This window comes from Diadema antillarum, unplaced genomic scaffold (assembly GCF_040938485.1).
Source record: "Diadema antillarum isolate AM-2024a unplaced genomic scaffold, OU_Dant_1.0 seq00000676_RagTag, whole genome shotgun sequence".
Classification (NCBI taxonomy): Eukaryota; Metazoa; Echinodermata; class Echinoidea; order Diadematoida; family Diadematidae; genus Diadema; species Diadema antillarum.
In genome coordinates, this window is record NW_027271582.1 from 495872 (window position 1) to 523613 (window position 27742).

Genomic DNA, 27742 nt, shown 5'->3' on the forward strand with positions numbered 1-27742 from the left:
AAATTGCTTGTAGTTTTTTGTTGTAGAGTTGCTATTTTATACTGAAGAAGTTCATTTTCTATTTCTGTGTATAAAAAAAAACACAAAAAAAACTTGCTCCTACCACTTAGTTGTATAAAGAAAAAATTAAACCAAAGCGCTATGTTTATTTCTCCATCAGGTATTCCCAGAATCTGGTGGAGGCCAAGAAGGAGTCCATCAAGAAGGATACATTCACTCTCCTCTCACAGGGCTTTCTCTTCTTCGCCATCTACGGCAGTTATGCCATCGCCTTCTGGTGAGTGACTATATACGCCAAATATTTTGCAAGTCAAGTTGCTATTCGCGAAATGAAAGACACACAAAAATAATGACTCTGATCCCGATATGAATGTGATGCACAGGTATCCATTTCTCTGTTCAGTACAGCACTCCACGATCGCGACTTTAACCACTCGCGAAATTGTCGGGACGTCCCGACTCACAAAAATTTAGACGTGCTAAACATATGGCATGTACAGTAACACAAGGCCCACACACTAGTGCTGCTGTACTGTAAAGAGGAATTTTCACACATTTCGCGCAACCAGAAACTAACACGAAAATGCATGCAAATATCTTTACTTGTTATAAGTACCACTATGTAATGTTTGATTACGTGGAATTAAAAACCTGTGAAATTCATCTCACCCTGCAGAGTGTGCCAAATTACTCACGCAAAAGTACCCATTTTTACAGTATATATCGTGTACGTCATTGTATACCACATCGAGGGAATGAGAAAGAAGTACAATCAGTGTCTTTAGAGAAAAATTAGGGCTTTTTTCAGCTTGGAAACAATACACGAGGTACTTTTGATATGAGAGGCAAATTTGTTATCAAAGTTTGAGAATACTGGTATACTCGCAAAATTCATGAAAGCAAACAGGAGGAGCATGCTCTTTTCTTTTCAGTGTGATGTAGACACTTATTTGAAGAAGTAAGAAAATGTAATACATTAAACAAAAGAACAAAGGATGATCCAAAGAATAATCACTAAACTTAATACTGTATATCATGAAGTAAAATTACTTCCTGTCTATTGAATTCAACACCTAGAATATTTAACTCACACCATATTCAGCTCTGTGTTCTGAAATGAAATGCAAACTGTTGTTACAAGTGGTGTGGTTTGATTTTTATCCCTTGTGTCTGTTCATTTTTTAAGGACATTTCATAAGTAAAATCTTGTCCACATTATTTTTTTCTTATTGAATGATTCAGTGTAAAAAGGTCAAAGTGGATTGTTTTCAGTGTCAAGTGTTAACAACTCTTACTGTAGTTCTTGAGCAATTTCTGAATAGTTCTTGTGATTTTTTTCCCCTCTACCAGGGCTGGAACAATCTTCTACATTAGAGGGCAGATCTCACCTGGAGATATTCTCACAGTGAGTATCCTTCATATCCATTAAATAGCAAGTTAATCATCTCTGTTAGGTAAGTATTAGCCTTTTGTCAAGGCCCTCTCGCTGTAATGGGCGAGCGAAGCGAGCCCAGCCGAGCGCGCCAGCGCGAGGGCCTTTTGAGATCTGCTTCACACATTATTATTCATGACACGTGAACCCTTCTGAATACTCATTTTAATGGCTTCCGGTCAACCAATGGAATGGCGCGCTCCCCGCATCCTCAGCCTTGGTGGTCATACCTGTTCGCATGCATCACTGACCACCCGAGGAGGTCTGCCACGGAACTCTACACACTCTGTGTGTAGAGTTCTGTGAGGTCTGCGGCAGCGGCGTGCATTCGCTCTATTCAAATCGGGTTCGAGCAGACAGACACGCTGATTGGACCCCGACTTTTGCTCCCGAAATCGGGGAGCAAAAGTCGGTAATTCAAAGGGCTAACAAAAGGATGCGAAGCAGATCTCAAAAGGCCCTCGCGCAACCCCACTCAGCTGGGCTCTCTTCACCATACAGCGAGAGGACCTTGACAAAAGGCTAGGTAAGTATAGGTGTGCAGTTTGGCAACACAGTATTGAAGTGATGGGGGTTACCATGGCAACAGCCAGAAGCCTTAAAGGTCCAGTTTACCTTTGGGAACAGTGATTTGAAAAATTTTCAAGATATGACATTTAATGTATATCTGTAGGTCTGTTGTACCACAAAACATTCTATCATATGAAATTCTTGCGATAACAATAAACCATAACTGTAGACAGTTTAGTCTGGCAACATTTTATTATAACTATTGTTCATATTTTGTCTATTTAACAATACTTAACATTAATTATGTGGATTCAAATGTTTACATTGGTTGTTTCTATCCCAAACTCACATTTTGGAACTATTTTAAAGCACTAATGCTGGGTTTTTCATTCATCTGCAAATGGTAAATTATGCTTGTAAGTATACAGATGTGCAGTTTGCCAACACAGTATTGAAGTGATGGAGGTTACCATGGCAACAGCCAGAAGCCTTAAAGTGCAAAATCCACACTATGGTCAGGTTTACTTGGATACTGAAGTAATCTGAAACAAGCAGAATGGCAGGATGGCATAAAAGAAGAAGTGTTCTACAGTATGTTTAATTCACAACTCAGGGATATTTGGTGGCAGCCACATATGCAAATTAGTCTGAGGTGATGATGTCATGACTTGATAATGAGTCTCCATTATACCCGAGTATACAAATCTTCAACGAGTGTCTGTACTTGATCTTCCTGTGAGTGAATGATCCAGTATTGAATGTGTGCTTGAAATCCTTCCTCCAGTGCTCTAGAACAATTAATAATGAAGATCATTTTTGTGTTGTAATTTGCTGTTTAAGATCAGAATCATATATCTCTTCACATCAGCCTGTAGGAGAGTGACTACAACATCTCAGTTGGAAAAAGGAAGGTAGTAAGATCCTAATAGCACAGTACCATCGAAACCAGGAATATTCATGCTTTCCCTTTCATTCATGTCCCACTCCTAGACTTTCCTGTCAGTACTCTTTGGGGCCTTTGCTGTGGGGCAGGCTGGTCCCAGCTTCGGAGATTTCACCACAGCGAGAGGAGCTGCAGCTGTCATCTGGGAAGTCATTGACACCGTGAGTAATCTCTACTCTACTCTCCGCTGGGTTTGATGCGCTTGATAGCACAAATTTGATTTGATTTGATTTGATTTGATTTATTTATTCTCTGTATGGCATCATTTACATTTTTAAAAAAAATCAATATAATCAAACGTAATACATGTACATACAAATGATATTCATTATAGCTAGTTTCTACAATTTCAACAATTTTGATTACACATACAGCTTGTACATCTTTGACACTTATTACAGTACATATTGTCTTATGAATTACCGTACAGAACGGTTGCCAATAATAAGCTATAAGCTTGACCCTTTGGCAACAAATTACCGGTACTGTATTTAATAAGTGGAGTGTTGCTTCTATCAGAATCGCTTACCGAATTTCATTTTGAATGGTTAATTATGCAACATTCTGTGTATACAATGTGGGAATACAGCAGGTGGATTTGATAGCAAATCAAACAAAATGGAAATTTGAAAATACGTATGTGCCAACAAATGAGAATTCGAAACAATTTTAATAGGTGGACAATGTTTACTTTGTATGCACCCAATTGTTGATACACTTATAGTAAAACTTTAATCCATTGAGGACGGACTGATTTTGCTATAACATGCATTTCCCAAAGACACTTGCCCCAAGTATTCTCGGGACTCATCCTCAACAGGTTGAAAGGTACAACTGTATTGCATAGTCCACAGGTAACGTGAGCATACTATTTCACAAATTGGAACTTGGAAGACAACTTTATGAGTGATTAGATCTGCTACCCAGACAGAGAAAATTACTGTCTTCCCTTCTCAAAAACCAAAAGTGGCAATTTCATGCTTTGGAGATGACAATACATTGGATTTGTGTTACAAACAACAACAACAACAACAATATATGTTCCAGTTGCAGTTGACAGTGAAACATATAATATATAGAGTATGTTGTACTAGATGGCGCACTGCAGAACATGAATATCTGAAATTCATCTTTTTTCCCCTTTCCCCTAGATACCAACCATTGACTGCTTTTCGTCAGAAGGCAAGAAGCCTGAGAAGGTCAATGGACAGGTGACCTTTGAGGGCGTCCACTTCAGCTACCCGTCAAGGTCAGAGGTCAACGTCCTGAATGGCCTGAACCTGAAGGTCAATGTAGGTCAGACAGTGGCGCTGGTAGGCAGCAGCGGCTGTGGGAAGAGTACTTGCATTCAGCTCATACAACGCTTCTATGATGTCATCAAGGGAAGTGTAAGTTACAACAAGCAATACATAGTTGTATTGAAGAAAGCATGATGCATTCCTTATTATCTGGGATGAGGTTGATATTTTTGATATGATATCAACTTTAACCCTAATCAGGCTGGGCTTTTTTGGCTATGCTATATCTGGGGGGGGGGGGGGGGGCGGATTCCGCCCCCCTTCAGATCTCGCCTATGGAACGCGCGATCGCGCCGAAAATCGGCACACGCGACGCCCGCGACGTATTCTATCAAAATGTATGGTTGCTTTCTCCGAAAAATTTTTCTTATATTTTATATTAATTAATTATTGTAATTTATGCATAAAATCTGTTTTGGGCTCTAAATCACTTATTAATGCTCAAATTAAGCTAATTTCTTTTTTAAAATGTTTCTTGTATCATTCTTCTGAGACATAGGATAAAAAAAATCTGTATCGAAATTAATTTCTTATGTATTTTATTGTTTTTTGAATTTCTTATGCATTTTTTTGTTTTTTGACCTTTTGTTTTTGTTTGTTTTTTGGCCAAAATTTGTCACAGACATTTTTCAAAGCATTATTATGCTAAAATAAATTAATTTCGGCTATTCTAAGTGAAGATATGAATTTTTATGTGAATTAATTGAAAAAACACAATTTGCATTGGATTTGTACACAAAATCACGTTTTGGAGCAATTTTGGGGTTGACAAATTTTTTTCGAACAGGCGTCGCGTCAAAACGGTACGCGCGGGCGCAACAATTTTGGTCTCAAAAGTTGCGCGATACTTGAAAGAAAAAAGTCATGAACCATCGCGGCGGGAGCTTATCGCGTTGCGAAGATATTGCGCGAAACGTTGAGGGGGGGGGGGGCGGAATCCGCCCCCCCCCAGCCTGATTAGGGTTAAGACATACTGAAGAAGTTGTATTAGCTTAATATATAATTGAAGAGATCTGGGTTATCTATATACAGTACAGTACGTATCTCATTCATAGCAATAGCCTACTAATATAGTGTGATACAACACACACATTGTATTTTACAATAGCATATCATATGTAATTTTCAGCCTTTTACTGAAGAAGATGCATATAAAGCAGGTCCGTAGCCAGGATTTTTCAAGGGGGGGTGCGGTCACTAAAAAAACGGACCTTCGGTACCAATACCAATGATGACACACACACACACACACACACACACACAATTATATATATATATATATAATATATATATATATATATATATATATATATATATATGTTGTATATATTCTTTGGACGACCGAACTACAAAAGTTGTATAAGAATTTGCGTGCGAAGCGCGCCGCAAATTGTGAATTTTGACTGTTTTAATGACGTTTTAAAGTCTCGAGGAAATTTGTATTTTTGTCTGTTGCATGCAATCACGTTACGGTATTTCATCTAGGAAATAGTAAAAACTCATTTTGCCAGGAAGTTACAAAGTTTAATTGTGTTCGAGACATTGCGCGCGTAGCGCGCCGCAAAATTGAGAATAGTGATTTTCCTGGTGTTGTTTTAACTTTTATTTTTTCTATTGTATACCCGCGTTAGCAGGCCTGAAGCCAGGATTTTTAAAGGAAGGGGGGATTGCGTTAATTAACAAAGTCCTTTGATACTGTCCCGGGAGGGGTAGCGACAATTAAAAGGTGGACACCATGCTCATACATGGACTTTCAAAATGGCCCCTAAACGAGTAATGATCATATGATTTTTTCGGGCCTTAAAAACAAGTATTCCTTAAATGTTTCCTGCACCCTAAAGAAGTACTTCATCATGATTGAACAATATACCATTTTCCCAAATTTCGGCCTTTTTGATACCCTTTGATTATATACGCTCGTACATCACACTTTCCATCTAATCCGTGAGAAAAAACGACCCCTATTACGCGTTTTCTTTAGCGAGTATGGTCACGGTGTCCACCTTTCAGTTGGAGTTTTCCATCCCATTGGATGCTGTTTGGAAGATGAAACATTCATTTTACTATACAGTATATCAACCGTTGGTATGCGAGTTTGTCAAAAACGAATATAAATAAGACAATTTTTAAAACAAAATGAATTGTAAATGTGAACCATTTATATTTTGCCTCCTTGTGGTAGGATATTTCCAGCATTTCCGAACTTTCAAATAATCATTTTAGATTTAATAATATTAAAGGTAGTAGATCCGATACGCAAACATCTCCAATATCAGTCAAATGTCATATTAACCATCATGCTAAGAAGGTTTTCTTTGTGAAATTTGGAGGTCAGTGAAATTCAAAAATTAAACATCCGTTAGCCATTGGAAGAAGTTGAGTGCAAATTCAGACCTCAGGCTTAGTGCTCAGATGTTTTCCTATTTGATTTGATCTGTCTTACTGTGCACACTACATACTGGAATTGTTATTTCTTATTTATTAAATTATAGTAGCATATTTGGTTACTAGCTGTCTCTAGGCATTTTCGAATTTGGGCTGCAAAGAGATCCACTACCTTTAAGTTAGAAGAGAGATAAGTAAATAATGATAAAATAAACAAACAAAAAAGAGTGAGTTTCTTTTGTAATACTATCTGACAAACTTTTTACTTTACCATTTTACTTCATAGCTCAGCACTTTCCATTCTCTCTCATACCCTCTTACCCATTACATTTAAATGAAATACAACTAAAATGAGTTTGCGTGCCTGCATAATACTCTTTGGAAATTATAAGTGAAAATGTTCTTAGGTTTTGGCTCACTTTAAAATGAGAACCAATAGAACTGTCACAACATGAGAAAATGTATAAGTAATAATCAACACTACATTTCCGAATTTGGCCTGCAAAGAAATCCGCTACCTGTAAGTTAGAAAAGAGATTAGTAAATAATGATAAAATAAACAACAAAAAAGAATGAGTTTCTACCGCCGTATCCAGAACAGAGCCTGAAACGGTGCAGGCTCAAGAAATCGTTTGTACTAATACGTCTTGAAGTACTGTGTGATACTGTTGACTCAGACTTCTACAAAGCTGTAAGTGAGAATTGTAATCCAATCCGACTCATTACCTGAGATATTTATGAAAATATATCAATAAAGAATGTAAATTAAATAACGATGCGTCACAATGCAGTCTAACGCTCTCACAATGCTATCATACATAGGGTTTTTCACTGACTGTTTTTACTCCGGAGCTCTTGCAATATTCAGGCTTTTGTAATACTATCTGACAAACTTTTTACTTTACCATTTTACTTCATAGCTCAGCACTTTCCATTCTCTCTCATACCCTCTTACCCATTACATTTAAATGAAATACAACTAAAATGAGTTTGCGTGCCTGCATAATACTCTTTGGAAATTATAAGTGAAAATGTTCTTAGGTTTTGGCTCACTTTAAAATGAGAACCAATAGAACTGTCACAACATGAGAAAATGTATAAGTAATAATCAACAGAACATTTCCAAATTTGGCCTGCAAAGAAATCCGCTACCTGTAAGTTAGAAAAGAGATTAGTAAATAATGATAAAATAAACAACAAAAAAGAATGAGTTTCTACCGCCGTATCCAGAACAGAGCCTGAAACGGTGCAGGCTCAAGAAATCGTTTGTACTAATACGTCTTGAAGTACTGTGTGATACTGTTGACTCAGACTTCTACAAAGCTGTAAGTGAGAATTTTAACCCAATCCGGCTCATTACCTGTGTTTTTTATGAAAAATATGAATAAGTGTGTGTTTAAAAGCATTAGATTATGCACGGAGATCGTACAGTTACTTGATAGATGATCTTTTCTCGAATGTTGGTACTAGCAAAAGGGCTAGAAAAAGCAGCTATTATGATTCGTTAGGCAGCATAATGGCCCAATGAGTGTTACAAGAGAACTGGAGTAAGACAGGCCTTTCATTTTGTTTTGTCTCTCCTGATCGTTCGTAAGAAATGCTAATTCATGACCACCTTTTCACAATTTGATTGGAGCATGCATTCATAATGGAAAATAGTTGACATAATAATCTATCCCCAGGCATTATCATGCCAACATGTACTTATATATACATGTACTATATCTTTGTGAGACGTAGATATAAAATGTCTCAGGTTTTCGATTATAGTAATTTCGAGGAAATTTCTTTAATTTTTATCATATATGTAAACTTGAGGCTATTAGATTTTCATCCACTTACCTCTGTTCCTGTGAAAAAAATGCAAGTGTTAACCTCAATGTCATCCACGAATCGCACGTACTCGGGCGGCCAGTGGAAAAAAAAACACCGGTCACACGCGCCAAGGGCCATGGCATGCAGTGCCAATATAATAATAGCTCGCACAAATTGATACATAACATTTGTGTTTGTGTGCATGGGGACGATCCGATGGTTCATACAACAAAAGGGTTTCGTACAATTATTTTTAACATTGTTAAATGTACTCTTCCACATTTACGTAGCATATAATGTGTCTTTATATTTATTTGGATTGTTATCTTGAGAATTGCTAAAAACCGTTATTATGAAAACGTGAACCTTTCAGAATTTGGGGGGTGCGTACGCACCCGACGCACCCCCCCCCCCCCCCCCTGGCTACGGGCCTGTAAAGTCACATTTATGTTGTGTAATTATGATCTTGCTCAGTGATTTTAGCTTCAGGTACAACATGTACATGTACAGTGTAGGTCACTATTTCATTTCATTTATTTCCACTTTCATCATTGGGTTTACAAAGGTTGTATTAAAAAACAAAAATACATTGTATCAAGAAGCACAAAAATAGGCTAATTCAAAATGGTCCCTAGGCAAATGTTATGACATAAATACATGTAATCATTTATAATAAATTTAATTTTGCAGACAACTATTTTGTAATAGATCACTGTAGTGTTTGAAAATGCAGTTCCAGGGAAAGTATGTAAAGTCTTGATGCGTTACTCTCAAATTTATTTTTACCAGGTCAAAATTGATGGCATCGACATTCGGGACTTCAACGTGAGCTGGCTGCGCGACCACATCGGGGTCGTCAGCCAGGAGCCGGTTCTCTTTGCGACCACGATTGGGGAGAACATCCGCTACGGTCGTCTCGACGTGACCCAGGAGGAGATTGAGAAGGCTGCAATGGAGGCCAACGCCCACTCTTTTATCTCCAACCTTCCAGAGGTACGAGATCTGACCCCTTATCCTCCTACCCCGTATTTTCTCTCTTCTTGCAGGAGGTATTCGGATTTGCAGTGGACAAATGATGCATCAGTGGCATATTGCTTTCAACTGCAGAGTGTACAAATACTGCAGTCGGGTTTAAAGAAGTGCGGCAGTTTCATTTGTTATATATTCATTCATCAAACTCTTGCATCAGCTCTAAATTGCTTCAGCAGTTAAAGTGAAAACATAGGTCTCATATGCCTGCAAAATTGTCGATTTTTGCTCTAAAATGTGGACAAATGCATTGGAAATGTATGAACTAAGGCTATAATAATATGATTTCAGATGGGTAATGATGATAATGTGAAAAAAAAAGTTAATAAATTCGCCAGAAGTATGCCAGTCTCAGAGTGTACCAGATTGTGGTTGCTGGGCAATTTTCTGTAATCAATTATTAATAAACAAAAAATTAGGCAACAGCAATGGTACCTAGCAATCTTTGTGTTCAAGTGAATAGCACAGAGCTTTTTGGAATATATGATTGCTAGGGCACAATCGATCATCATGTCACTTTCTACCTGCCCACAATGCTGAATGGGGAGGACCCCCCTGGAATAGAAGTTGTGTACTACAACTGAAATTATCGTACACTTTTGATCTCAAAATACTCCAAAACAACTCATCATCCTGGCAAATCACATCAGCAAGATAGGTTTCTTGGTAGACCCTTTTAGGTAATTGCAAGCATATTCCAAATGGTGGAAGGTGAATTTCGAGCTCTTCTGAGAACTACGTTTTAGCTTTAACTACAAAGAGAGTTAACATTGAATTTAGGATATCAACGTGAGACAACCTGCTACATTCTAACCTTCTCTCTTACATTGCTCTTGTGTGCTGCTTCAACAGGGATACAACACTCTGGTTGGGGAGCGTGGAGCTCAGCTTTCTGGTGGTCAGAAGCAGAGGATTGCCATTGCCAGGGCCCTGGTGCGAAACCCAACCATCCTGCTACTGGACGAAGCCACGTCCGCCCTGGACACTGAGAGTGAAGGCATTGTTCAGGCTGCACTGGAAAAGGTGTGTTTCATATAGCTTAAAAAAAACAAAACAGAATATAAACCATTACTAAAAAAATATCAATGTTTTCCCCGCATTGGAGTGTTATTTTCTGTGGATTTCCTCTTACGGTCAAAATTTAGATTTATCACAGTGGCAACTTGTGCATATTCAATTTCTCATTTTTTCATTGAATATCAGTACTTGAGTGGCTTTACTATGCTTTAGGGTGTTGAGGCCTCAGCCCCCTGGAAGTTACAGCATACATGGTATATTTCCTTTGTTTTTATTTTCAAGAATTGCAGTGCAACCAATATAATGTGAAGTTGTCAGCTCAGAAAAATGATTGCCTCCTGTAACACAAGTGCATTGTTAATTTTATCGTAGATACATGTAGAATATCATTAGATTTTCTCTTACAAAGTGATATGCTACTTTCTCATTCTATTCACGCGGTTCTCAATTTGAAATTCAAACAATCTCTCCCGAAAATGTCTTTCAAGTCCACATTAGTGAAAAAAAAAACATTGGTAGTAGGGAAATGGCAGTCATATAGTAACAACACTGTAGTAATAGTGACTGTAGCAGTGCATGGTTGCAGTACCAGTACAAGTCGTAGTTACAGTGGTGGTATTATGTGTAGTGATAGCAATGATGCTGTAGGCTTTAGTGGGTACAACAGTTGTAGAAGCAGTTTGAGCGAGAGAAGTTCTGCTCAAAGTTACATCTTTGAGAGGCAGTGGTGCTCGGCTTCAACTTGTCGTCAACATCACCATTGCAACAGTTGTGTGTAATCCTGCTGCCATTTTTCACCCCCATATACAATATATATTCGCCGTCCAGGCTCAAGCGGGCCGCACCACCATCGTGATCGCCCACCGCCTCTCCACCATCGTCAACTCCGACGTCATCTGCGCCTTCAAGGACGGCGTGGTGGTGGAGCAGGGGCGGCACGAGGAGCTGATGAAGATGGATGGGGGCGTCTACCACACCCTGGTCATGAAACAGAGCAGGAAGAGCGAGGAGGATGCCAAGAAGGACGTCGCACTGGATGACGACGAGGAGGAAGAGGAGAATGGTAAGAGAAGACGTGACTCGTATGTCAGTGATGCCTAAATTTGGCCAGTAAATTTGCCTGCTCATACAGGAAGAGTGCTGCTCATTCAGCTAACCCTTTTCAGTTCATCCTCTTTCATTGTCTAATAGCTTTAAACACATCCCAAGGTTATGCAATTTATCAGTGCTATAACATGGTATTCATTCATTCATTCATTTATTTATTTTTTCCATCTCCAACAGAACTTGTAAATACATTTTTTTTTTTCACATAAAACATAAGTACATATATGTGTCAGCATTACAATTTATGTTCAATGATATTTATCATATAAATGATATTTATGGATAAACAAATGATAGGGTTAAAAAAAAAAGCACAAAGAACATTTGGAAGTTTAGAAAATGCAGGAGATGGGGAGAAATGCTGAAGAAGCAAGGCATGCCTTACAGTGCCTCTTCTAAATGCAAAATCTACTGACAAGTGGTAGTCATTACTTAACAAGGGAGGAGGGTAATAGCATGTTTGAGTATCTGCCAATTTGTTGTTTGAATATCTTTGTGATGTCACAAGGCAAGGCACACTTTGTTTTTACTCTCCCAAGCTGATGTTGATTCGTAACGCCTATAAACACTCTTGCCCGTCAAGAATGCTGTATAAGTAGCAGAGCGTTTCTGTGCTTGTAGTGACTTAATATGACATCCCAGAGGAAATAGGACATACAATGTAAAATTACACAGCATTTGAAATTCAGCGTAGCAGTCTACTCCACCTAACAGTGCCTCCATGTATCTTTGAGCATGACACGATATGTGCTGGCTGCTCATTAAAGGAGACCTCCGGATGATTTTCAGATTTTTACATTTAAACAACTATAAATTAGTTATAACTGAGGACAGAGTTTCAGAATTTGTGATAATTGGGATAAAGAATAAGAATATTTTCAAAATTTAGAACAACTTGCAATGAACAAGGATGATGACATGGCAGAGTCACCATAAGAATACATGAGTTGGGGCTCGAGGAAGCAGAATAAAAGAAGAAGGCATGCATAGATTATACACAGGTGAACTCGCAAGCAAGCAGTATTGTAATGAATTACACTGCTACATTTCTGAAATATGTGAACCCCCTATGTCATCATCCTTGTTCAGTGTAATTTGTTTAAGGTTTTTCAAATTATTGTTTCTCTGCTCAAGAACCACAATAAATTCCACAAATCTATACATGGAGTTGTCGATTTATGTACTACATGATGTGAAATTATGAAAATCGTCTGGAATACGTCCCTTTAAACCCCTGAACCGAACTGTAGCATGCGCTTTACCCAAGTCTGGTATGAGAACATTGAGAATGAATGGGTCCCCTACTGCACATGACTAATAGTGGACATTACAGCATGTTTAATCCATGTAATAATCCTTGCCTGAAATCCCTTTTGACATGGTTGCCATGCTAACAACAGAGGAGCCAGTTGTTGGCACGCGGGCGGTTAGTCCCGCCTCGGTAAAAAGTGCCAGCATCCGCTTACCAGAGGGTGAGTAGGCTTTCATTGTGCGGCAATGTTTCCATCCATTATAGTGCATGAGTAGCAGTGTAGATGGCTTATTCACTATTAAACTAGTATACTCTTGACACTGAGTATACCTGAAAGGGAGTATTATTCATGTTAAAGCAATCACATATACCTCACAGATTTGTGGAAACTTTAAAGATGTGAAGGTATTGATTTGCTGCCATTGAGTGATGCTACAAGTGATATGATATATTATTGGAATAGAAGCTTTGGTCATGTAATAGCAACGTCATTTCAGTCATGTAATTCCATCTTTTGTCTTTTTTTAAATTACTCATCAGGAACTAGAATGACATTTCCTTTCAAGACAAATATAAGACAGATTCTTATTTAGATGTCTAAAAACAAACAAAACCAAAACAAAACAAATTTTAGTATGGAATGTGTTGTGCACAGATAAAATGCAGGGTGTGTTGTGTACAATTTACCATTCTATTGACCAAAGAATACTACATGCAGAATTTATTCTGTAATGCACGTGACAATTTGAAATTTATTTTGGCATGGCTTCTGTGTCTGTTGTTCTTTCGAAAAGTCTACAAATTTGGTGCTTTTGTTTCCATGTTAATTGCCTTGTGTGAATAGATTCTGTGTTTATGGCAAAATGTAGTGGGACATTTTGTACTTATGCTGTATATCTTTAGCATCGTATGCATTAGCTGTGGAAAAAAGAGAGTAAGAATAAGTCAAGGGCTTGTTAATGTACACGCTGTCATGCTTTCTTACTCTTTGCGTGTATTCTAGATTTGTCTATTTTCTTTATTTTTATATTTTCCTTCCTTCAATGTGCATAAACACATTAATTATGTTGTGTGTGTGTTACATGTATGTGCTACATACGTGTAGGTTTGGATTGTTATGATTATTTGATATCCATGTACACGTATGTGCTTATATTATTTGCTATTGTCTGTGCATAAGGGGGTAATCAAACTCTGTGATGATGTATAATTTGATATTAGTACAGCTTTGTAAAGCTATGTACAAGATGTAGTATAAAAGACAATCATCACTGGAATCTTGGCAACTTGAATGCTGCTTAATAGTAATTAGTATACCTATTTTTGTCTTGTCATTTTGCATTTTATAAGGCTGAACTAGGGAGTTTGGTGCCGGCAAATCTTTCTACATGTTTTTTTTTTCTTTCTTTTTCAGTCAAATTAACAAAAGAATATGGTGGTACAAAGTATGTCTGTCATATACAACTGCATGTGTGTACTAAAGCTGTTAAACACTAGTCCCAACTATACTCGGGCAGCTGTCTATAGGAATTACATGTTAAAAGCAAAATCAGCTCGTCCTCAAGGGGTTGAGATATTGCGTTTTATGAGCAAGACTGACAGCGAAGTGATGAACTGTGTCCACATGTATCAAAACTTGCACACATTGATCTCATGTACAAAGCTATTGAAACCAGGAAGGAAGTGAGTTTAATATGTGTTCGTCAGTCTCTGTCCACATGCAAAACTTATTGCGTCACGTCTTTTATCATCCCCATTTTCATCTCAAAACACTCTCTCTTTCCTTCTAAATCTTTTTGTTTGACAAAGTTGATGTTTTGTTCAGTCATGACATGGCAAAATTGAAAGGAAGTGTTGTGCAATCAACGTCTTTTCTAACTGCTTCCAAAACTTTTACATTTATTAAACTTATCAATCAGTCATAAGATTGAGAATTTTTATTTTCACTTTCAATCTTGAAGGATTCTATGAAATGAAAACAAAAAAAAAGACAAGAAAAAGCAGGAAATAAGCCATATTCTTATCAGTTGCTTTTCTGACTGTCATAGATGTATAAAAAGGAAGCACTGTGCAATGTCGTGATAATTATTTTCCATTCAGCACTCATAATGTAGTAGATTAAGTTTCTTTTTGTGTAGTCCCAGTGCATCATTGTGAAAGTAGAACAAGATACTTATGTATCCTTCATGACCACGTCGCATTGATCATGTGTTCTGTACATTGTTTCTTGGAAGGCAAGTGTGACTGTATTTTTTTTTTTTTCAGGTCGTGAGAATCGAGTACGTTCCTGGTTTATGACAGATATAAGTGAAATAAAATCAAATTTAGCTGTCATATCCATCCACCCACACCATCTATGTGATACAGAAGAAATTTTCTATATGAAACTGAAAACCAAGCTGTCCCCATAACAATTATAGATGTATGTTAATTATGTTCTTTGTTTTACTTTGCTAAATGACACATTATTATTTTTTTTGTGTGCTAGATTTTCAAGTCCTCCTTCAGAAATGACAGTCTTTCCTCATCAACAAAGTCTACAACTTTCCCTCTTCACCCTGGTGTTCTGTGCAACCATCATATCATCTTTTTTGTTTTACTTTACTATTCATGTTTTGTTTATTATTATGAAATATATGCTTCCTTTTCCAGGCCACGAAGAGAAAGTTTACAGAGAGGGATCTGTGAAAAAGGGAGGTTTGAAGCGTATGCTGTCCAGAACGCAGTCCCAGATTTCTGGAGATTCCAACAAAAAGGTTGGTGCATTCGAGGAGACTCTTATAAGTACCCTCATATACGAGGGGGAAAAAAACCCCAAACAAACAGCAATGTGAGTTAAAGATAATTTTTCCCAGAAAAGACAATAGCCCTCAGTAGCAATCACTGTTGAGGGATCAGCAATATGTGAACAGTGCTGTAGAATTGCAATGCAGATCATGTGTATGGCATATTATTTGTAATTCAAAGTCAGCGAGTTGCTTCATGTGACAGAGTGGATGTCCTCTTCCTTTAATAAAAGGCAGCTAGGAGATGCCTTTTGTATGGAAATGAAAAAGCATTTCACCAATGTCTCTTAACCCTAACTGCACTGGAGGGCGGGGGGTGGGGGGGGGGGGGGGGGCCTGGGAGGCCCCCCCATACTTTTGACGATTGCATCGCGACCACTGGGAATTTCGGATTCTCGCTTCATGACTTTTTCCCCTGAAGTCTTGCGCACATTTTGATACCACATTTGTCCATATCGGACCTACCTAGGGGGTGTTATGGGTCAATTAGTATGCGCATGTCATTAAAACGGCTAATCGCTGCATATACAATGGTATTTGTGTACAGTTACATACTGTCAAAAGTTGTTTTTTCTCGGTTTTTTTTTTCTCTTTTTGATTTATTTCACATTTGGGAAACATTCTTCATTATTACACAGTTTTTGTGTAATTTTGTACTTGTTTAGGCTGAAATTATGAAAATATACCCCAAATGCATAAAATACACATTATGAATAATTAATTAGCTAATTATGCAAAAAATGGCATAATTGATTAAAATAAATTACACCATCAGATTCATCACGCGAAGATCTATCAGCATGCAAATTTTCAAGTTCATCGGACCTTGCGTTTCCGAGATCAGTGGGGGGGGGGGGGGGCCTCCCAAGCCCCCCCCCCCCCCCAGTATTTTCATGGAGCCAAATAGCCCAGTACAGGAAGGGTTAACAAAGTATGTTAGCTAGCAGTATGAACCAGAATTTTACATGTCAGAATTCTGCAAGTGAGGGGGTGAACTGACCAATAAAACTTTATGTTTTGATATCTGTTTACGTGTGTACACCACATACACTGTATTCTATTAAAAGACTACATATTTTATTAAAGGTCCCTGTTGCAAGACCAACAGTACTTTATGAATGTTTCCCTCAGTTCCTGTGTGTGATTATTGAAATTACTGTCTCTGGTTTCTAGGAGGAGGAGGGGGAGGATGCGGCGGCTCTAGAGAAGTACTTCAGCTGGGGTCGGATCTGGCGGCTGAACACTCCCGAGTGTGGATTCATCTTCCTGGGTTGCGTCGGGGCGGCCATCAACGGGGGCATCCAGCCTGGGTTTGCCATCATCTTCAGCAACGTGCTAGGGGTAAGTGGGGAAGCCCCCTTAGTGAGGTACTGACCCCACCCATCCCCACCCATCCCCCCCCCCCCCCCCACTCCACCCCCTTTGCCCTCCCTTGCATCAATTCATGGGTGTGGCACACTGCTATGTAGAGGATAAAGTGCTCTTTACTCTCAATCAGGGGATATTGAGATTAATATCTGATTCGCAGTGTAAGCATCATCCTTTGAGGAGGGGGAGATTTTTTACAGACAATTTCTTCCATCGATGTAGATGTTGATGTAGATGTAGATGTAGAAATGGGTTGAGTCCAGTTGCTTAGATACAGATATGGCAGGGACCTCCATAATCATAGTGCCATAATGATGAGGCTACCATGAATAGATACATGTAAGAGTGTATCGCCTTGACCGTCACTATAGGCCTCATTGCATACCCCGTAAATACCAATGTATTCATGCAGTTTTTCATCGCGGCCATTGCATCCAGTAGAGACAGTTAGCATGCAATTGCAATGAATATAGTAGACTCTAAGGACTTCTCAATTTTAGGCAGAATAATTCCTTGTTCTGCTACCTTTTGGTGAATCATACACTCGGTCCATTGGCATAGCATGATGCTAGTTCATTGGCACCAGAGTGTTAATGCTGATATGTAACGAGAAATTAGAAAAAACAAGATGAGTAAAATACTCTTCATTCTGATATACTGTACGTGTATATTCAGTCGACTGATATATGGTGGCATCCTAATTTTGCAAGAGAATCCTCTGATAGGATGTAGTCAGTTTAAATTGGTGTATTTTATTTGCAGCTGTAGATTTTGTGATTTTCTTTCTGCACCTCTTCATAGTCCTATGGAATCCCAAGTTTTCTCACTGCAAATCAGGTATATATCATATGCTGCCATGCAAAGATCAGAATTCTTTTTTTTTTTTCATTGCTGGAATTGCTGAATATGTAGATCATTCTTTCATCGTTATTATTATTATTTTTGTTTTTTCTGGAAGGCTTTTGGTCTCCCTACCAATGGAGAAATCTTCTCTGAGATCACCAAGTACTGCATTGCATTCGCTGGGCTCGGAGTAGCAGCTCTGATAGGGAGCATTATACAGGTTAGTGACTTGAGAGTATACAGATATTGTAATCTTCACAGTGTTGGCAAGATGTAAATACATATGTTCAAGTACTTTCTTCCGAAAATTATTCTTCTGAAAGTATAATTCTATTCAATTTGAAAGCACAAAAATAGCAATACCAAAAGCTGAACCTATTTTGTGTTCTGCTGTATGCTAATTGCTTATATATGACCATTTCTCCAGTATTTTCTGTAAAAAGGAGTTACTTCTTTCTTTCTTTTTTTAAAGTAATGCAGGAGATTTTGACAACTCCAGAAAGTATGGTTTTTCTTTGTGCATTTGCCTTCTGCTTTGTTTCAGATTTTAGTTCTTGCAAATATGTTAGAGTTCTCAGTTGCAGTTCATATAAGGATGTTCTGATGGAAGTCAAGTGTAGCCTGCTTGACATGTTTGCATACTAAACCGCTGAGTATATATATATATATATATATACTGTTTAATGATAGTAACAACAGTTGATCAGATATCGTGACAATTAAAGCATAATTAGAAGCTGAAACTTGGGATGGCATATTTCAATTTCAGGCCAATAGAAAATGAGAAGTAAAATGCTAAACCTAGAATTGTTGATCCCAAAAGGGGACTTAGTTTTGTCTGATATTCTCAGAATGTCCAGAAATGTGTATTGAGGGAGTATGAAACAAGGTTCTACTACCTTTGCTGATACCATGCTAAATGAGACCAAGGCGTAGTCCTCTGTAACAATTGCTATCACTGCCATTTTCCTTCAGGGTGTGGGCTTTGCCAAGTCTGGTGGCGAACTGACGCTACGTCTGCGTCACATGATGTTTAAGGCCATGCTGAGACAGGTACGACATAATGTTTATTTGCAATGACTCTATCTCTCTGTCTATCCATCTATCCACAATCTATCTTTCCACCTACCTATTTTATCTTTTCATTCATTAATTTATCTATTCGTATTTGTATTGTTCCTTTTATCTATAGTTATCTACTGTAAAAGTGGAAATTTTCGCGGTGTTGAAATTTTCGCGTATTTCGGGCAACCAGAAGCTAGCACGAAAATAAAAGCACGCAAATATTTTTGCTTGCCATATGTTCCAGTAGTTGATGTCTTGATTCCGCAGAATTAAAAACATGCGAAACTCTTCTTACTCTGCCAAGCGCGAAAAATTAGTCGCGCGAAAATAACCACTTTTACAGTATCTCTGTATCTATCTTTCCATGATTCCTATGCAACTGTGTCAATATGAACTCTTTATAGTGATGTTTGCAGAATGAATCCCTGCTGATCTTGATTTTGTTAGATGATACACGATATTAATCTGAATCCCATGTCCCTCAAAAGTGTTTCCTAGAGACTGACTCTCGTTCAGTGTACTTTAGGTGTAGTAAACATTTCCTTGATCATTTGTGATATGATTTGATACGAACCATTTGTATGGTCTTTTTTTTTTTCATTGCACGTAGTGTATGTCTATAGAATGTCGGACATTTAGCATCTGTGATTTCTGCTAGTTTTAAGTAAATTAGTATGAATACTGCTCTTCCTAAAACTCCAGAAAAAAAAAATGTCCCAAAACAAAACTGTGACAGTACAAATCATATGCAATTATTGATAAATTTAGTGTATGGTGTGTATTAAATATCTCAGTTTCTTTAATACTCTGATGTGCTTTATATTTTATTTGTTTTATATTCGATTTGTTTCTCTTGTACAGAACATTGCATGGTTTGATGACAAGTCCCACGCCACTGGCGCCCTCACAACCAAACTGGCAACTGAAGTATCCCTTATCCAAGGAGTGAGTACACAAAGCATTGGCACCTGCCAGTTGATAGTGATTTATGGGACTGAATTGAAGCAGCAAAATTTTGGGATTCGTATGCCCCTTTTTTCCAGTCACATCAGATTCAAGGGGGATAATGATATACTCTATCTTGCATGCATTGTGTCCATTTTACACTTATGTGTCTTTTTCACCTCATTAAACTTTCACAGATCGCCACTGACATTTAATGCATCGTGAAGACAAAAACTTTTGAGTGCTTTGTACTCTCACAAATCCTTGCGCGCGAACTTCGCAAGTTTCATGCATTTTAACATTTCTGATGTTACAAGTATATGCAATGCAATATTGATTAATCTGTGGTGACACTTTCCAGCTCTTTTCTCAAGGTGATTTTGACTTTCACCATTTTATCAATGTGCAGGTTACAGGCATACGCATCGGCATGATATTCGAGGTCATCTGCAACATCGGCGTGGGCATCGCCATCTCCTTCTACTACTGCTGGCAGCTGGCGTGCCTCCTCCTCTTTGGCTTCCTCCCCCTCCTCTCCCTGGCCGGGATGCTGGGCTGGCGCATCCTCCAGGGCAACTCCATCTCGCAGCAGGGCAGCCAGGTGGAGGTTGGCAAGGTAACCGCATCCTCCCCTGTTTCCCACAGTCTGAAGAAGAGCATCTCACAAACCATGAATTTATGTAGTATGCTGTATCCTAAGTTTTACTACAGAGATGTATATTTTATGGTACATTCTAGGTTATCCCATTTGAATAAGACAGAAACAATCTTTCTATATATCTACCCTATCTCTTTCTCTCTCTCTTTCTCTATATACACATTTGTATGTATATATCACTATTGTAGAGCAGAAAATATTCACGGCATGGAATTTTTGCAAATTTCCACTGGCATCCAGTGCAATATGGTGTAGACCAGAACCTTTGCATGTGTTTTAATTTTGCAAATCTTGGCTCTAAATTGAAATGCACACAAAATTTCTGTAGTTTTACAGTGTATACAATATACATGTACAATTCATGAATATATACCTGGATATTACCTTATAGCGTATGTCCTCCTGATGAATTTTACAGGTGATATAGAACTCTAAAAATGACTTTAAAAAACCCTCAATATGGTGTTTAATTTAGTAAAATATGCAACTGCTATTCCTTTTTGTCACTGTGTCATTTTCTGAGATTAGCATTCATACTTTTACACGTTGTCTCAATGATTAGGTAAAACTTTTTTCTTTTGTTTCAACTTTGCTGTGTGTTTCTTGCATTTCCTTTGTGTTTACTGTCGTGTGATTCTCGCTGCCTTTGTATACAGCTTGTTTCTGAGGCCATTGAAAACATCCGGACGGTCCAGTCCCTGAATCGTGGTCAGCTGTTCCATGAGAAGTACACAGAGCTGCAGAAGCCACCATACAAGTGAGTCCATACTCTGTGCGGGGGATAAGGGGTGATTAAAGGGATAGTATAGTATTGGTGGAGATGAGAATTGGGCTTTTAAGTTTTTGTAAGATACCAAGAAAACACTTATGAAATAGTATAGAGCATACCATTTTCAGAGGAATTCAAAGTTTATTTGATGAAAATCGGGTTTAGAATAATTGAAACATCCAAAAACAAAGTAAAACAAAGCAATCGCAATAAAGTGTGGGTCCCACAGTTTATCAGAATCGCTCTGTTTTGGATATCTCAGCCATTTCAAAACTAATTTTCATCAAATAAATGTTGAATTCCTCATGGAATCACATGCTCTTTCATATTTCATAAGAGGTTTCTCATTATCTCACCAAAAGATGATAGAAACATGAAATTAGGTCTCAACCAAAACTATACAATCCCTTTAAGCCATTGAGGACAGACTGATTCTGCTACAACATGCATTTTCCACAGACACTTGCCCGAGTATGCACGGGACTTGTCCCCATCAGGTTAAGGTACCCAATGCTTTCAGCAGTTACATAATTGGTAGCAAGTGGCCCGAGTGCATGAGGTATGTCAGGTGACCACTGATCTGAAGGTTGTGAGCTCAAGTTCAGACCTAGAGATGAAACACAGGATGTTTTGTGTGAAGGATGTTTTTTTTTTTTTTTGCAAGGTGAGATCCCCATGCAGTTGAAAATCTGTACCCTAGACGTGACAGGTTTAGTGTTGCCACATTTTGTCATCTTCTGACCTGAATAAGATTGAATTCATTTTTATGTGAAACTGCGCCCCGCTAAAAAAAAAAAAAAAAAAATTCTCAGTTTGCCCATGCTTAGGGGAAGGCTAGTAACTGATCAGTGGGAATCAGTGGAAATGCTGGGAGATGATTGTTCCAATCCTTATGGGATTCATTCAAGAGTTCATTGTATATCTATTGTTGTGTGAAAATGATTTGCTTCAGAATGGTCTCATATTCAAGTAATGTGCAGTTTAATGCTTCCAGGTTAGCGTCCCTGGTCAGTGACGGAGCATTAATCTGCACATTACTTGAATATGAGACCGTTTCTGAAGCAAATCATTTTCACACAACAATAGATATACAATGAACTCTTGAATGAATCCCGTAAGGAATTGGAACAATCATCTCCCAGCATTTCCACTGATTCCCACTGATCAGTTACTAGCCTTCCCCTTTAACCCGTTCAGGACGGTTTGATTTTGCTACAACACACATTCCCCATAGATGCCTGCCTGAGTATACTCATGACTCGTCCTCAACGGGTTGAGAAAGACCCCCTGCCTCACCTCAAATACCTTCTCTTTGTGTCCTGTACAATTAGGTGATGATATCATCACTATGATATTTTTCTTCTTTTGTGTGTGTGTGTGTGTGTGTGTGTGTGTGTGTGTGTGTGTGTATATATAATATATATATATAAACATGTTGCGAATTCACGTATTGGCTCCAATGTAACGTAGAATAAACCGGTAATGCAATATTTCGCCAATATAGAGTTTATTGAGCAACTCAATATTATTATATAGAGTTTATTGAGTTGCTCAATAAACTCTATATTGGCGAAATATTGCATTACCGGTTTATTCTTCGTTATATATATATATATATATATATATATATATATATATATGTATATATATATATTGTCTTGTTTGTTGGTGTACCCTAGAAGTGCCTAATTTTGTTGATGCCTGCCCATTTGCAGACAAGGAATACGTGGTGCGTTTGCTGCCGGCCTGGCGTTCGGCTTCTCCCAAGCCATGATCTTCTTCGCCTACGCCGCCGTCTTCCGTCTGGGTGCCTACCTGGTAGAAAATATCGCCACGACTGGTGTCAGCTTCACCGACGTCTTCTTGTGAGTTCAGAATGCTGCTTACCATGTGTGATCCTCTTTAGGCTGCATTGTCTGCTCTCTTTTCATGATTTCTTTCTTGAATAAACTAGAAAATCAATTTTGTAGCAACTCATGTGGCACTTTTAGATAGGCAAAACATTTCACTGGAGTAGAAAATCCATATGTTTTGTTGGAAGTGGAAATACATGTTGAAATAACCACCTCATGGCATGTTCTAAATGTGAACTTGACTACGGAATTTGGATATTCATTTAAAAGTCCAGTATCACATGTTGATGTTCCTAATCACTGGGTTTGGTGAAATTAAACTATTTTTCCTTTCTGTACTTTATAAAAGATAGCCGTGATAATTGTTTCTGAGCAGACGTTGATGGTGGGATTCACTGTCAGTTTTCGAAAGTATCTAAATAGTCATGATATTCATAAAATTCCTGCATTTCAGGTCCTTCTCTGCCATCATGTTCGGTGCCTTTGGCCTCGGTCGGGCCATGGGGTCCGTGCCAGACTTCTCCAAGGCTAAGGGTGGCGACGGCTGAACTATTCCAGCTGGTCGACCGTGAACCAGAGATTGACACGTACAGTGAGGATGGAGAGAAACCGGTAAGATGGATTTAAGTTTGCGATCACTTGTAAGATTCAGTGACTTATGCATCAAATTGTTTAACCAGAAGGTGTGAATGCGGTGTTTAGACTCATAGTTACCAGACCAAGTGAAACTAGGGAAAATGATGCACTTTTGGACAGACACCACCAGTACTACAACCTCTTTACTTAATTTCTCATTTAAGCTTTAAAAGGCATAATTTACAGTTTGCAGATGAAACAAAAATCCAGCATTAGTGCTTCAAAATAGTTCTAGAATGTGAGTTAGGGATAGAAACAACCAATGCAAAAGTTTGAACCAGTATAATCGATGTTACATGTAAGTATTATTAAATATACAAAATGTGAACAATAGTTATGATAAAAATGTTTCCTGATTAAACCGTGAACAGTTATGGTTTAATGAGAAAAATAGTGATATCTCCTTATATTTTAGGCTTTATTGCAAAAACTTTATATGGTAGGATGTTTTGTGATACAACTGACCCACACAAATGCATCAAAAGTGATATTTTGAACATTTTTAAAATCACTGCTCCCAAAGGTAAACAGGACCTTTGTGTTTCTACTACTGCGGTTGCAACCACTTGTAAGACTACTTCTACTACAAACTTCCACTTTGCTTGCCTGAACTTTTAACTCCTACTGCCAGTGGCCTTTCTAGATGCTAATGATGTTGTGATTTTGACTCTCGATTGTGATCGTGATGTTGAGATCTGGAGGATTTCGGTCATAAAGAGAGATAGTTTTTCTCTAGAAGAGTTCTCGAGTTATGCTCTTGTGATTTGTTCCTACAGGCCAGCTACAGCGGATCCGTCTCCTTCAGCGGTGTCCGCTTCCGCTACCCGACCCGTCCCGACGTGCCGGTGCTGCGGGGGCTGTCGGTGGAGGTCAACACAGGGGAGACGCTGGCTCTGGTCGGGTCCAGTGGGTGTGGCAAGAGCACCACCATTCAGCTGATAGAGAGGTTCTATGACCCCCGCATGGGGTGCGTGGTGAGTACCAATCTTATTCACCAATGTTAACCTATTCTTTGATATTGCTACCAATACAGTTTGTTATCTATGTATGCATAGGTATATTTACATGTATGTGTATATAAAAAGTTTGACCACAAAATTGATTTACCCATTCTTGTTGATTTTGAGATGAATGAGATTAAAGCTGCTGATAAACAACAAAAACGGTAAGAAAATATGGGATATTTTTATTCATAACTACAAGAATATTCCTTGTCATATATCAAGTGAGGTATCACTGGAAAGGTTTTATTTTGCTCTGTCTGCTGATGGATTAACTTTAATATCTAAAATGGCGCTTAACCCACTTTGAGAGCAGACCCTTCACATGACATGTATCTATAAAACAATATATCTCTTCTTAAAACATATATGTGTGTGTGTGCATGTGTGTTGCTGATATGTGTGTCTGTATGTGTGTACATGTGTCTTTCATGATTATTTCCTACTTGCCCTAAACTTGTGCACCAAGTTTGTGATTTAGGTACAAATGTGAACGTTTTGAGTCATTTTAACTTTTATGAATATGTATTCACCCTGCATATCTGAGGTATAATCATCTCTATCTCCCTCCCCTCCCCCCCCCCCCCCCCCCCCCCATTCCCCTGTCCAGAACTTTGACACCCATGACACGACGCTGCTGAACATCCGCTGGCTGCGCTCACAGCTGGGCCTGGTCTCCCAGGAGCCGGTGCTCTTTGACCGGTCCATCGCTGAGAACATCATGTATGGGGACAACTCCCGCAAAGTGACCATCGAGGAGTGCATAGCGGCAGCCAAGAAAGCCAACATCCACGACTTTGTTGATTCACTGCCCTTGGTGAGCTTCATAACTCTTATTTTTTCTTCCCCTTTCTTTTGACGCAAGTGCAGTCAACTAGGCTAAGTTGAATCCAAGAGGACCAGACGAAACCCTTTGACTTTGGCGAATTTTGACTAATATGCAGAATAATCAATGCATGCTTGCATTTAACTTGAGTAGAGTTTTTCGCTGACTTGTTTGTTACTTGTGCGAGGTCAACATAGGAGAGGTTGACTGTACGTTTCAAAAGTTATCATCCCTAAAGATTGCTTGTTCTTCTACCTGAAGATTGGTTAGATGTCGTAGGTTTGGGTCCCAGCAAGACCAGTTGATCATGTCATCTTGCTATACCCTCTGAAATGTGCAAAGAAAAGAGAAAATGGCACCCCCCAAAGTAACAACAATACTCAAGTTTTTTTCTCCTTGTACACTGTAGGTCCACAAGTTGCTAATATGTGAGACAGGATTGTCCAGCCAAGCTAGATTACTCATGGTTACGTGAAGAGAGACAAACAAATGGATGCCAAAATATGTGTGGAACGTTTCCTAGGGAGGATTTCTAGATCATGCTAAAATATGATGAGCATAGAGTTGTGTTTTTGGATTTGGGCAAGGTTTAGATTACACCTCTCTGAATTTCTAAAGTTTACAGAATACACATAGCCGAATAGCACAGAAAACATTTCAAATTCATGAAATTCTTCTGTCAAGAAGTTTTTTATGCTACTGACTATTTATAAACAAATTGCCCTATGTCGATATAAATAAGCACTGAATTGATCAGTGTTTTAGTAGAAGTCATGATAAAAGAAATCATGGGTGTACATACTCGAGCAGGATTCAAACCTACGACCTCCTGATCTCTGGACGGGCATCATCTTAGACCACTGAGCTCCCGCTCGACAGCAAGTGTTGGTTCTAATCCTTTTAGCATGCAGCGGGTACTGCGTAATTATTCACATTCATGAAATTCTTCTTTTGAGAGGTTTTTTATGCAACTGATTGACAAATCAAGTGCATACAGAAAGCATTTTATACAGAAAGCATTTTTTTCCCCTACTCCAACAGTTCACTGTTTAATTTTACCAAAACTGTGCAGATAATGACATAAATGTTATCCCGGGGTACCAAATGAAAATCAGCCATTTTGTTGAATTATTATTATTTTTTTAAAAGGTTGTACCCTTGGTTGCCAAAAAGTGGAAATTATTTTGGTGCTGGAGCTAGCAGCGCTAGCCACTACACTGCAGTGCACTGAAGCACATGCTATTGCTTGCACAGCGTGCCATGCATGCATCGTGTAACATGCAGTGGCATGGGAGTGACTATGTACACCCATACACAGTGCATGCATTTCTTTGCGGCTGTCTTCGGGTGGACATGAGGTGGCGCTACACAAAGCGATAACCCCGGGGGTACGCAACAAAATACAAAACAGATATACAGCAAAATACAAAACAACCACAACAACAAATTGTCTGGTAAAAGGATGGATATTCTGAATTCAACATTGACACCCTTTTGTTGTTTTTGTTCTTTGTTTTATTGTGGCAGAAATATGACACCAATGTTGGTGCCAAGGGAACTCAGCTGTCCGGTGGACAGAAGCAGCGGATAGCCATTGCCAGAGCGCTGGTCCGGAACCCCAAAGTCCTCCTTCTGGACGAGGCCACATCTGCCCTGGACACTGAGAGCGAGCGGGTAAGTGACCGACACTCTGCATTGTTGACAAGGTCATATGTCATTCCCTTAAAGGAAACCAAAACCCAATTAGAAAAGTGGATTGAGTGAAAGCAGCAACATTAGTAGAAAACATCAGTGAAAGTTTGAGGAAAATCAGAAAATCAATGCAAAAGTTATGAGGAGACTATTTAAGTTCATGACATCATGTGTGGACAACAGTATAAAGAAAATATAAAGGGAATTCCACAAAAATTCATTTTTCATGAAAATTACACATTCCATTAACTTGACACTGACATAGATGTATGTTAAGGGTAGTAATTATTCCCCCTGCTTTCTGAAAGCAGTAAAGTCAAGTGCTCTTTCATAATGGAAGAAAATTGAAATCATGTTTAATTTTCTTAATATTTTCTTTATGACTGTTGTCCACACATGATGTCATATCAAAAAACTCAAATAGTCTCCTCATCCAGCAGTTCCAACACCAAAACTGTAAAAATGCATAACTTTTGCATTGATTGTCCGATTTTCCTCAAACCTTCTCTGAT

At 38.5% G+C, this 27742-nt stretch overlaps 1 pseudogene; it reads left to right on the plus strand.

Annotated features, from left to right (window-relative positions):
* LOC139737034 (ATP-dependent translocase ABCB1-like) overlaps nt 1-27742 on the plus strand; it is a 39927-nt pseudogene that overhangs the window by 11150 nt on the left and 1035 nt on the right.